This window comes from Halichoeres trimaculatus, unplaced genomic scaffold, assembly GCF_033239565.1.
Source record: "Halichoeres trimaculatus isolate MK-OKI-2021-1 unplaced genomic scaffold, fHalTri1.1 fHalTri1_scaffold_8, whole genome shotgun sequence".
NCBI classification, from domain to species: domain Eukaryota; kingdom Metazoa; phylum Chordata; class Actinopteri; order Labriformes; family Labridae; genus Halichoeres; species Halichoeres trimaculatus.
Window position 1 is genome coordinate 22,793,836 of NW_027437186.1, and position 12,616 is coordinate 22,806,451.

Consider the following 12,616-nt stretch of genomic DNA (forward strand, 5'->3'; position numbering starts at 1 on the left):
AAAAGCTCTATCACTACAACTTTAAAGCAGTAACTTCCAGTCAGCAATGCTATGGGTAGTGATTTGTAGGCCTTGTGGGAAATACCAAAATGGAATGAGCTGAAAATAGTATTTAGACTTATCTGTTAAATGTAAGTATATCTCAAATAGTTTCGACACTCAGCACTGAGCTCTTTGGGGCTACAGTTCAAGAGTCCATGACCATAACCTGTACACACCTGGCTTCAAGATTAGCTTTTTTTTTCTATATAGCTGTCCAAATTTCATGTCTCTATACGATCCAATGGGAATTGATTTTTTGATGACTGACGAATAAATAATCCTGCAAGATTATTTTCGCGGTTTGTAAGACATTGCAGTCTTAAATGGTTATCTAGGAAGTAACTACCATGACAACTTGGAACACACCCGCTCATTCATCCATGTAGCTGAAATAATGATCAGCCACAACAGAGAAGAAATGCAGTGTATCCGTGTCAACATTTCTGAAACAATGATACTTTTCAGCATCATGTGCAATACAATCTCTATCTTTTTTATATCGAAATACCTGTCAGAAATGGAAATACACTCACATTTTTCAGCCCATGACTGCTGCAGATAGGAAAGCAAGGTTGGTCGGCTAGCAAAGAGAAATTACAGAAACAGAGCACTACCGCAGCAGACAAAGTGGTGCAAAATACAAATATGGCACTTTTATTTTTAAATTTACTTTCAAAAGACACCATTTAACCACTTCTGCATCCCAACACAAAAACAGAACTTTGTTGTGTGTCTCTCTGCTTTGCTATCTGTCACGACTCTCCTTAATCTTGAGTTGGGACTTTTGCCTCTTTTAGATATACATATGCTATGTGTGTAATGCACAGACTGAGAAAGACTAGTCAAATGTATAAAAATATGTCTCCTAGTCCCTATCAGTCCCGCCTTGTGTAGTGTTTGCTCATGTGAAAGCAAAACACCGATAAAATGTCCATTGTAAGACGAAAGGAAAATACACAAGGAATGCACAATTTATGATTCAGAAAACAATTTTGTTTTTGTGTCCACACATTACATTCAGAAAAAAAAAAAAAAAAACATTGTCTCTGCCTCTCACTTCTACAACCAGTGTGCTAAAGTTGATTTGTCTTCAGAAACTTTTTCTGTACTGGTACAAGGTGAAGGCAGAAAATCAAAAGTAACGAGCCAGTTTTGGATAATTTAGAGTTAATTTTTTGTTGCCTGGGTATCCCAAAAAATATTGCAATTTTTCATCTTTACTTATCCAAGTTCAAAATTCTGATATTGTGAGAATTCAGACAGTGGACACGAATGAATTAAATAATAAGAAATAAACATTTTTTAGTTACAAGTTCATACTCAGGTTCAATCAGTGCCATGATCTCATGTGTTGCTGGGCTAGTTGCTGTACTTAGGGGCCGTTTACACCATAACGGTTTTAGGGTGAAACGCAAAAGTTTTGTTGCGTTTGAGCCTCACGTTTACATGGAAACAGTGTTTCAGCTGAACTAAGACGCAAACTTTTAGGCCCCTTTAACATGACAGTGTTTCATCTGAAAACGCTAAACTGCAGTGAAAAAAGTCTGCAGCAATGCTGAGGGACTGTAAACTATGTAGTAAGCATGCCAGGCCTACAGGTGGTGCTGCAGGAAGTAGCAAAAGTAGAGCAACAGATGCACATTTTGTATGAAGACAGTCAGCTGAAACAATGGATTGAGCAGCACAAGTTCAGCACAGTAGTTTGCGAAGATCATAACAACTACACTGTTGTACTATTGTACTGTTGTATGCGCTCGCGCGAAGCAGAGTGTGATGTCAGCGTTTCTACTGAATACCCCGGCTTACTGTTTACACCGTAACAGTGTCGGCAGTGTTTCAGAAAAATCCCACTCTAGAGGCTGTTTTCAAAAGTTCCCATTTTAGGTCGGTTGAAACGCTGTTTCGGTTGAAACGCGAGGCTGAAATGCAACAAAACTTTTGCTTAAAACCGTTGTTGTGTAAACAGCCCCTTAAAAGTGACCTCCTGATTGGATTTTTCTGAAACGCTGCAGACACAGTTGCCGTGTAAACAGTAAGCCGTGGTATTCAGTGTGGCTGACGTCACACTCTGCTGCTCATACAACAGTGCAACAGTACAGTTGTTACGATCATCATGGACTACCGTGTTGTGCTTGTGCTGCCGAATCTGCTGAATCTGCTGACTGTCTTTCAACAAAATGAGCATCTGTTGCTCCACTTTTGCACTTAGTATTTCTAAATAAACCAGATGATCAACTCAAATCTACTTCCGTGGAGATCTCCCAAAAGCAGCTATTGGACAAGACAGTCATAGCGCCGACTACAGGCCTGGTATTCTAACAGCATTTTCAGTTCCTCTGCATTTATGTGTAAACGCAGATTTTTTTCATTTTACACATGAAATGTTGCCATGTAAACAGGGCCTTAGAGGGATGATCTACTAGAGCTTGTCATCAGCACAACTGGTGCCAGGAAAATACTGCCAACATTAGTGGCAGTATGCATTTTGGGGGGGGGGCATACTGCAGTTAGTTCTGTCCTCTACTTCATTGGAGCCGCTGACCCAAACTCCTGGCCTGGCTTGGATGGGGACTGGTATCGACCCGTTTTAAGACACATGGAGGCATCATCTGCTTGTTTTGACCTGATGGCAGAGAGTTTTAATTGGTAAAAATGCTCAAGTAAAGTTATTGACACAGCAGCAAGGACATGATCCCTGACTGTCAACACAGCCAGTTGTGTTGACTGGTGTGACACCTGGCCTGATTCATGTAGCAACGGGTATTTTGTCCAAAATACTATCCTGAGTGGGCTCCACTTGACTGCACTGTGCCCTGAAAAGTTAAAAACTTCAACAAGGAAGGGAGGGCTTTAAAATTGCTTCCCCTCAAAGTTGAGTGTACTTGAGTTTGGAGATCTGTCTTCGCTCATATGTGTGTTTGGATTGTTGATTTGCCCTCATCACCTCTCCTGTCTGGCGGTCCTGCCCGCCAGTCTTAAGATGTGGTGCTGAGCGATGCTGTGAAGTTTCCATGGCTGTGCTCGAAGGAAACACTGACCTTGCTCTGAGAGCTGAGCTGAGTCCTGTCACGGATGTTCTTCCTGTTATGGCTAACACAAACAGTCAACTGCCACCACTTCATGTCAGGACTCATCTTGTGACGTGGCCTTTTTCACCTCCACATCTGATACAACACATACAGATTGCACGCTTTAAAGAAAAATTGTATCCCCGTAGGGGCTACTTTCATGTGCAGAGATTCTTAAACTGGTCATTTTGCAGAGGACATGCATTTTTAACCATTGCATGTTTATACAACCACATGCATAAATAAATTATCATATTCTGAGAAAAAAAATAATGTAGCATGCATGGAAGAAATCACCTAATGGACTCGTACATGGAAAACCAAAGTCTTCATCAGTCTTGCACATTATAACATTATCACAGAAACAGGCTCTTTGTAATTATACAATTCTGCCATACAAGACGCGCATGAATAGTCTGTATAATTAGCTTGTGTGGGCAGTGTGAGGCAATCTGCTGTAAAATAACTTCTATTCTCCCTGCGGGGGGATCACTGACCGTCTGTCCAGACTGCCTCTGCAGCCTTATTATCCATTCACTCAGGCCATTCTACCTTTAAGTGCATGCTGGGCTTTTGTTTTTCTGTCCTGAGGGACACTCTCTGCCTTTTTACCCTCCAAACTTTCAATTCTGATGACATTAGCTTGACTTGTTTTCATTTTTAGCACCTGGCTTCAGAATAGCTTCCCAGCTTTACTTGATCCCAAACCTGATCTGCACAACATGTGCTCAGATTACTTAGAAAATACCACAAGCATGCGTTCAAAGCTATTTGAGTAATCTAACATGTGATCCTTTTAACTTCCCTTTTCCTCTAATGAGATTTTCTTTCAGGCCCATCTGTTACCTACAGACCCGTCTATAGACAACATAATGATTCACTCTTAAAAAGCAGATGGGGAGTTTTAATTAGGAGACATAAATTGACCCAGTAGGACGTCTTTAGAAAAAAACATCAGATTCAGGGAAATGCTCTTAAGTGCTTTCTTTGCTGGGAGTCAGTTGAAAGGATTTCTATCACTGCAGTTTGCACCATACATATCGAGCAACAGTTAGCAGTCATCGTTTGTGTTAAACCTGAAAAACAACCAGTCAAGAAACAAAAGCTGTCCACAATGCTAAAACTAACTTGTCGATGCTGTTTTACATGCATGTTGGTTAGTTTTTATAATGGAGTCTGGAGAGTTAGGGTTAGGGGGTAAGGTTTAGGTTTAGGATTAGGGTTACAGCTACCCATCTGTTGAAAACACTTGCGCTGCTAGCATTATTTGCTGCATATGAAGGTTCAGTTAGGGTTGAAACTATGGTCACCATTATAAAACAAACATTGACAGTAACAATAGGACCAAAAAAATGGCTTACCTAAACCTCATAGCATCCTCAAGACCATTGAAAATCACTGTTCTAATTGTGGTTGTTTTGTGGTTAAAAGTCATGATTTAAGTTATTTTTATGCAACCTTTTGAGCATTAGTGTATGCAGAAACATCAATCTAACTGTGAGGTATCTCATTCTTAAAAAGTTTTAATAAACATAATTAGCCATACATGGTATCATTGCTAACAACTTGGGCTACTATCAGTCAACTAGCATCAATGAAAGCAAGTGAATAAGCATTTTACCATTAAGACACTTGCAATCACTATCTAACGTATTACACACAGTACAACCTAGCTGGAAACAATTTTTTTTGTAGATATCTGGTCATTAAAAAAATGGTTAGAACTGAAATTTTAAGGCATTGGTTGAAAAGCCAGGCATGAATCAAAGTGTTTTAATTCATCTTGAAAGAACCTTTATGTCCACAACCCATTTTGGTAACACTTTACTTGAAGCACATCTCTATAGCACATTATAAGTGCATTTATAAAGCATTATAATGCCATTATAGTGCTGTATAACTACAGTTATAAACACTCATAAATGATCATAATGCTTTATAACAATAACCATAACACACTTTACAGCATTTTATCATCACTTACAAGGTCAGGTATTATAGAACATTATAACTGTTAGCAACTCACTGACAATGCCCACATACATAATGAATTATACTTATATTCATGATGTGCTTATAAACATCTATATCTATCAATGTAAACACCCATAAATCTTAATAAGTCTTTATAAATATAGGCTTAACACATTATAGAGCATTGTAATGGGTGTAGTTATATCCATCCAATAGGTTTTAAGGTTTTAAGATTTTAGAACACACACAAAAATATGTATTGTAGGTTTGTTTGCCAGGAAAAGGTATTTGATACCAAAGTCTTTAGTGCTCACCACATGGGGACAGCCAAACTTTTGGATCCACTAAGCACCTATTCTTAGCTGCCTTCATGAATACAGTACTTTTGATGAAAGTGACAACACCAAAGAGCAGAAAAAGGACTTTTGTTTATCTTTGGACCCAAATACAGCTCAAACCTACCAGCTTTAACAATGGCTGAAGTAAACTGCACTTAATTCTTGGCATTATGCTGTGGCTTAGAAAATGTTTTAATATTTCATGATGCACAGGGGCCTCCATTGTGAGAGTACAGGTGTTACACACAGTTATTTCAGATTTGTAAAAGCTGCCTAAGTGCTTTCCTTTTAAATTATGTATTCTTTACTTCTTATTAAATTATTTGCCCACAGTAGGTGCTTCTTAAATTTGGTGACCTGCATAAATATATCTTAACTTTAAAAAGAATTCCTTAGAATCAGAGTCATGCAATGAATAAAAACAAAGTGGTTTCTAAAACGTTGAGCATCCCGCAATTTCACTTATTTGCCAAGGCAAGAACATTTGTCTACATAAAGTATTAGAAATGCATCTTAATAACAGCTTTGTTATTTTACAGTATCTACAGAAGGATGAAATATTTAATACTTTTCAAATTATATGTAAACATTTAGGTTTAGGCAGGCTTTTGATCTGCTTGTAAGCAGCTAAACTATGCCCACTTCTCAGTCAAGTTTGCTGTCCCTCAAATAATGCAGGATTCTTAATTTCAATACCTTCACAAGTAAAGATGTATATAAAAAAAATCTACTGTGCAGTGTGTGCCAATGTTGAGCATTTCAGACTGAAATTAATTAGTTTAATGAACAAAGCAGTTTTTATTTCTGCTACTCAAAACATTTTTTTTGCCTTATCTGAGTGAGAGAATGAGCTTTGCAGCAATTCTGCAACCAGTCACAAGTAGACTCTCAAGGAACTGCAGTTCTTAGCACTTCATTTTCCAGGATCAAACATTGCAGCCTGGGGACAGGAAAAGCAGTACATAAACATTTGTTTCTTTACACACAGCTCTCCTTTTGTTGTTTATATGTCAATAACAAAATGTAGAATGTGGAACAGGCAGGTCATGAGGGGGGTAAACAGAGTAAAAAAAAGATCACTATATGAAATATCATGAGATACTGGCCGACATTTAATAAAGATAGACTCTTCACAAGTTAAAGCTCTAGGTCTGATGCCTTTATATTAGTGATGGGCATCTAACAGTCTTGCAAAGTGAAGAGTTACTTGTGTAGTTTTTTTTTTTTTTGTTAGTTTGTTTATTTCTTATTTATTTATCTATTTATTTGGGGTTTTTTTGGTTGGTTGTTTTTCCCATTTTTGACACAAGTGACTAAAAATATCTTTCCAATTCACGGTAATCCACTGGTTGGCATGCTGCAGGTACATGCAGGCAAACAGAAGTGCGCAAAGGCTTGGAAGAAGGAGCAGACTGCAAGAAACTAAAAATGGATGTCAACAATGCAGGTTTCAAATCCTTTCAAGGCAAAAGGGGTTTACAGAATGCTTTGTGAGGGATGAAAAGCTTGGACCACATTTGTTAGAGCTCAAGAATGCACAAAATGTGTTTTGTTGAGTAAACCTGAATGTACACAGAAAACTCCACAATCTATCTTTCAGAGAAACTAGAGACCTCAGCACTTATGTGTGAATGTAAAAGATTTGAAAGTTTTTCTGCCAGGAAGATTGGATGTTCAGGGTTGTCACTTTACCGTATATGGTAGGGCCAAAATGCCATGGTTCAGAAACTGACGAGAACAAGGACTACAAAGCCTGTCTCTCCCACACCATACTCAACTCTATTAAACAATTGATTCTGCTTGGCCAAAACCCAACGATAAAGAGTAATTAATTCTAATTATAGAAAAAAAAACACCAGGGTCCACCTGAACACATCATAGCCATCAGTCCAAGAAATCCAGTACATTTCACCTGCATCGCTTGAAACTTAGGCAAAATGTTTTCCCTAATTTGGTTTCGAAACATGTTTTTGGATCAGGACATTAGAGCAAGGTCCTGCTCTGCATTTCAGATGTGGCAGCAGAGCTGGTGAGTTAACCTGTTAAGTCTGTTTAAAGTAACTTGACTAAAAAAGTCATTTAAACCAGGAGCAGCAGTTTTAGTAGCAATAAAAGTTTTAGCATTTGCCTCATTTGTGTTTAACATAGGGCTGTCAAAGTTAAAGTTTTACAGCAAATTCTCAATGATTTTACTCATTTTTCAGACTTGGAATTAACGCATACACATTCTGTTTTCAACACAATCTGCCATCTGTCTTGAGGTGATGAAACTGCAGTATCAACTAGAGCCAAAGAGTGAAGCCTCCTCTTTTCTGTGTTATTCACATGACATTCCACGGTCTTAAGCTCTGGCTCTGGCTCCTACCGAGCCTTTTCATAAAACTAGTGTATGTATTTATAGAACATCAGATTCACAAAGACCTTCCACAAAGACCTGGCAATGTATGGTTGATGTTAAGTTTTGTAGAATAGACTACCATGAGGAAATCATCATGCTCTTGTCTGTAACTCTCTTATCTTAATAGACAAAATACACCAGATGCGTCTCTATGACTTTCAAAACAAAGCAAACAGTTTCAAAATCGGATCATATTTAGCTTGATTTCAACAGCAAACCGACCTAATGAGCACAGCTGTGCCAGGTGTCAGTAGGTTCAAGGTTTCACAGCCCAACATGGGTGGGATCTCCAGACACATCCAGTGATCACTTCTATAGCAATTTGGGGTTAAATATATCAAATGGATCAACTGAATGATTGAAACTCTATGACTTCATCATGGCCTACTTTGGCAACAGCTTCAGCCAGTTTGGATCTTGCAGCCACAAATTAAGTTGAAAAGCCACAAATGTTTCCAAATTGTGATCACCTTTATAGCTAACTAAAGCAACAACAGCATTTATCTTATTAGTATTCATAAAGTGTATGATGTGCTAAACAACAACATGTCTTAGGCAGGTCAGTCAGCAGTGCCTCTGATACCATGTCCTCACATTATAATACAGTCAGAAGTGACCTGTGCATAGCTTATAATGGGATTAATTAGGATGAGATAATGACTTTGTTTTGGAGCCAAAACAATGCCCTTAGATCTCAATAGGGTCAATTAGCAATGACCTATGATTACCCCAACAGAGACTGCTTTTGATAACGAGGTCTTGGGTTGTTTTGGCCACTGTGTTGTGTTTTCATCCATGTTTTAATTATTTATTTGTACTGACTCTGTGGATCCACAGCTTGAGTGACTCTCAGTGCTGTCCAATAGTTTCCCCTTAATGTCCTCATTAAATCATTTATGCTACATATGTTGTTCTGGATGACATTAGAGACAGCACTAGCTGAGTTGTGTTACATCCATCTCATGCAAGACTAGGGTCAAATAAATGTAGCACAACAGTTTTTTTCCTCCCCACTTTTCCAAAAAAAAAAAAAAAGAAAAAGATTTATATTTTTTATGCATCTTGATATGAAGTTGCTGGGCTTCTACCTAGGCAAAGCAGTATTAGCTGTGTGATAAACAACTCCTCACTATTTGATAAATAATCCAGGAGAAACACAGCATCCCTACAGAGCCATGAAAATTTTATGCCCTGCGCCGCATAGGCTGCTTCTCACTTCGACTACCAGAAACAACTCTGGGAGCCAGCAGAATCCCAATAATTTTCTATTTCTCTCCATCTATTTCACCAGCACTGTTTCTGTCTCTGCAAATATGCCTTAAACACCCCCTTTCTCTCTAGATGGTTTTGTGTTGAATTATTATTTTATTCAGGTATTTATTTTTCTTTCTTCAGCTTTGGAAAAATGAGCTCACTAACAGGTTGTTGTGAACCCACACTGCTTAAGCCCCTAGCAGCCGCTGAATCCAGTTAATGAAGACAGAATTTCTGGAGCATGTAAGTGAAGCACAGAAGAAGCAGTGATAGTTAACCGACCATACAAGAAAGATCACTGTTGGAGGATATCTAATATGCTTGTATGATGGACTGTTACTTATGTGGGAGGTTTTATTATTTCTTTCTTGTATGGAGTGGAAGCTTGCGCAGCCACCTGGTAAAACTAGAAGAATCAGACCACAGAGATCCACAACTTTCCTTCCTTTATGTCATTCATAATACACTTTCTTCCTAGAGCTTACTAAACTAAAACAGTATACAAACTCCTTGTATACTGTCAAACCCCACCAATATTCAGGTTGGGGGGAGGGGATGCGCCTCATGCTGCACACAAAGGGGTAAATCCTTTCCCACTTCGTCACCGCTGTGTCTTTGAAATCAGGCAAGAAAAGAAAGGTGGGCAGCATTTTCACCAAAGTGTAAGGCACCTGAGGAAATAACCCCTCCTCTAAGGCAGCTGCTAATGAATGAAAACATAATTTCCAACCATTTTCTCACACATAATAGTGATCGTTTTTTACTTTCACTTTTCTCAGGCGACAGGGGAAGCAACACAACTGTCCTGTTTGTCAGACGACAGTCGAGTGGAAGGGTTTCAGCAACAGGTGATCTTGAATTGGGACAAGGTGGTTAAAAAATCGAGAAAAAAAAAAAAAAAAAAAAAAACTGAGGCACTCTGTGGTTGAGCTGTGAATTTTTATACAAATGTAAGGAGCAGGCAGACAACATGTTTCTATAGGGATTTGCAGCAGTAGTTTGGATTGTCCCCACCAATGTTGTGATCAAACCTACGCCACTGGGTGAACTACATAAATGAAGGGGAACATTTTCTGGCACAGTTTAATGTGTGTGTGTGTGTGTAGTCAGCGTTGTGCCATCTCACACAAAAAGTGACTGGTCCTGAGTCCAGGCGCATTACCAACCATCCGCCAACAAACCTTGGACCCTGGAAATGTGAGTATTTTAAATGCTGTGTGCTGTGGAGCAGATGTAAGAGCTTTTCTTCAGTGCCCCCCCTGTCTTTGTGTTAGCTTCAGGATGCTAACTTTAGCTGCGGTTATCCTGTTGTTTCAGTAATTTTACAGTAAACGAGCTTTGCTGTTTTCTTAACATTGTGCACTCGGACACCGTTCTCAGTGACGCGAAAGAGCAGGACGGTATCAGCGGTGGCTCATTTACATATGAAGGTCACGCCCACTAAATCAGACCCTTCTGAGCAGAGGGGCTATGAGAGCCTGGAAACAATGCTGCTGTGCTTGATTTATTGGCTATTTGGACCAAATATGTTACGACCATTTCATGAAGACATCAATGATCCATATTAAACTGCAGAAAAGGAGCATGATATGGGACCTTTAAAGCGAAAGCACAGTCAGCACTGGTACTACAGAAATACAATGACAAAGCAGAGGGACCTGTCGGTTCAAATAGATCACCAAGTTTGGAGGATATCTCTGTCAGGTGATTGTAAGAATGATGAATGTCAAGTATGTAATCGTTACAGGTTAAGAAACCTGCCTTAACTAGCTGTAAGGCATTGCTCCATTTCTCAGGTGTCTCTCCTTGAACAGGAAGTACCACACACAGCTAGCATCATCTTATCTCGTCCATTCTTACTGCTAACATTCTCTTGACCTCTTCACCTGCTGATTCCAATTTTTTTTTTTGTACAGCTATCTTTGAGACATTGAAACTTAATCACTTTTACTCTTTGGTGAAGGAGAAAAATTGAAGATATGAACTTTTTGAAAAATGTAATAAAAAGCTTATTGTAGCAAACTTCAGCTGATGGAGGGGTAAATTGCCTACCACTATCTGTATGTACTCTCCAAATCTATTTTTAAACAGCTCTGTCAGACAGAATGAGATTCCAGAGGCCCAAAGAATCAGTTTTCACTCCCTGTGCTTTCTCCTCTTTCTCTCATTGTCTCCCTATCTCTACACACTCCATTATCTCTGTTCCCCCATTCTGTCTAATTACTATCGTTACTGAATTCATGAATTGAATTAATGAAAAAGAATTTAATGAGTAATGCTTTCATAACAAGGAAAATGGCACTTCCAAAGGAAAACATTAAAGCAAAATTCCAATTAAAATGCAAATATCTGCTAATTTGACTGTCTTTACAATATTGTATTTGCAGCATTTATGTTAAAAATCTGGCGATACATCATCTGGATGTTTTGGTGCATATGTAGAGGGGGTTTGTGCCTTTCTATATTTTAAAAAGTAACAATGCTGGATGTCCATTACAAACGCGGGCAGATTCTCAAACAGCTACATAATCATTTGTTGTAGAAATCCCTAAATCTGTCTGTAAACTACTCCAAATGGTCTGTTCTCAAAATAGCTCAAGATCTCCATTAGACCTGCTGAAGTTATGAGGTCACTGATCAAGGATCTATCGACTGGTTCATGATACTTTGGAGGAGTAGGTCTCAAACACCAAGGTCTGCCCATAGCTCCACCTCCTACAGGCCTCAGGAGGGCTGGCCAATCAGAGGGAAGAGAGTTTGTGCTGCAAGGAACCTTGAAGAGACAGTAGCTTAAAAGAAAGGTTTTAGACAGAGGCTAAAATTGGGTTTTCTAAAACACCAGAGTGAGAAAAGTAGGGATATTTTTATCTTTAAATCATTCATCAAAATAGGCAACTGCTGTTTTTTAAGTTCATGTCAGTGGCACAGTTGCATCTACCTAATTCTTGACTGGGTTGATCCAACAGGAGCACTGACCTTAGCACCATAGGAGTGGCCAAATGTATTCAACATTGAGCACTATACCCAAACACCAGTCTCATCTACTTTAACTTTTCATATCAAATAATCCAAACACAAGTTATATTTTTGCAAATCCCATAAAATTTTAAAAATAATCATAAGAGTTGCAGAATTAAACTCCACTGGACTACATTTTTACCTCTGCCAAGGAGGTTATGTTTTCGGGAGAGTTGGTCTGTAAACAACAAAATTTCAAAAAAGACAGACAGATCTTGATTAAATTTTCAGGAAATAATCAAATCAGGAAAAGGAAAAACTGATCCAGGATTTTTTTTTAATTATTCTTTTTCATTATGAGATAGGGCTGTTTTCACCATATAAGAATGTAACTCCACAATAAATGTTTGGATTGCTTTGCAAAAGAATACAAGACAAGGTCACGATAATTTCTGACAGATGTTTAAGTACGATCCAGATCCTGCTAATATTCTGGATACTAAGATCTGGAATATGAAATATGTACTGGGTCATCCTAATTTTCAACACTGTCAGGTAACAAATTTTTGTACAAACCTGCAACT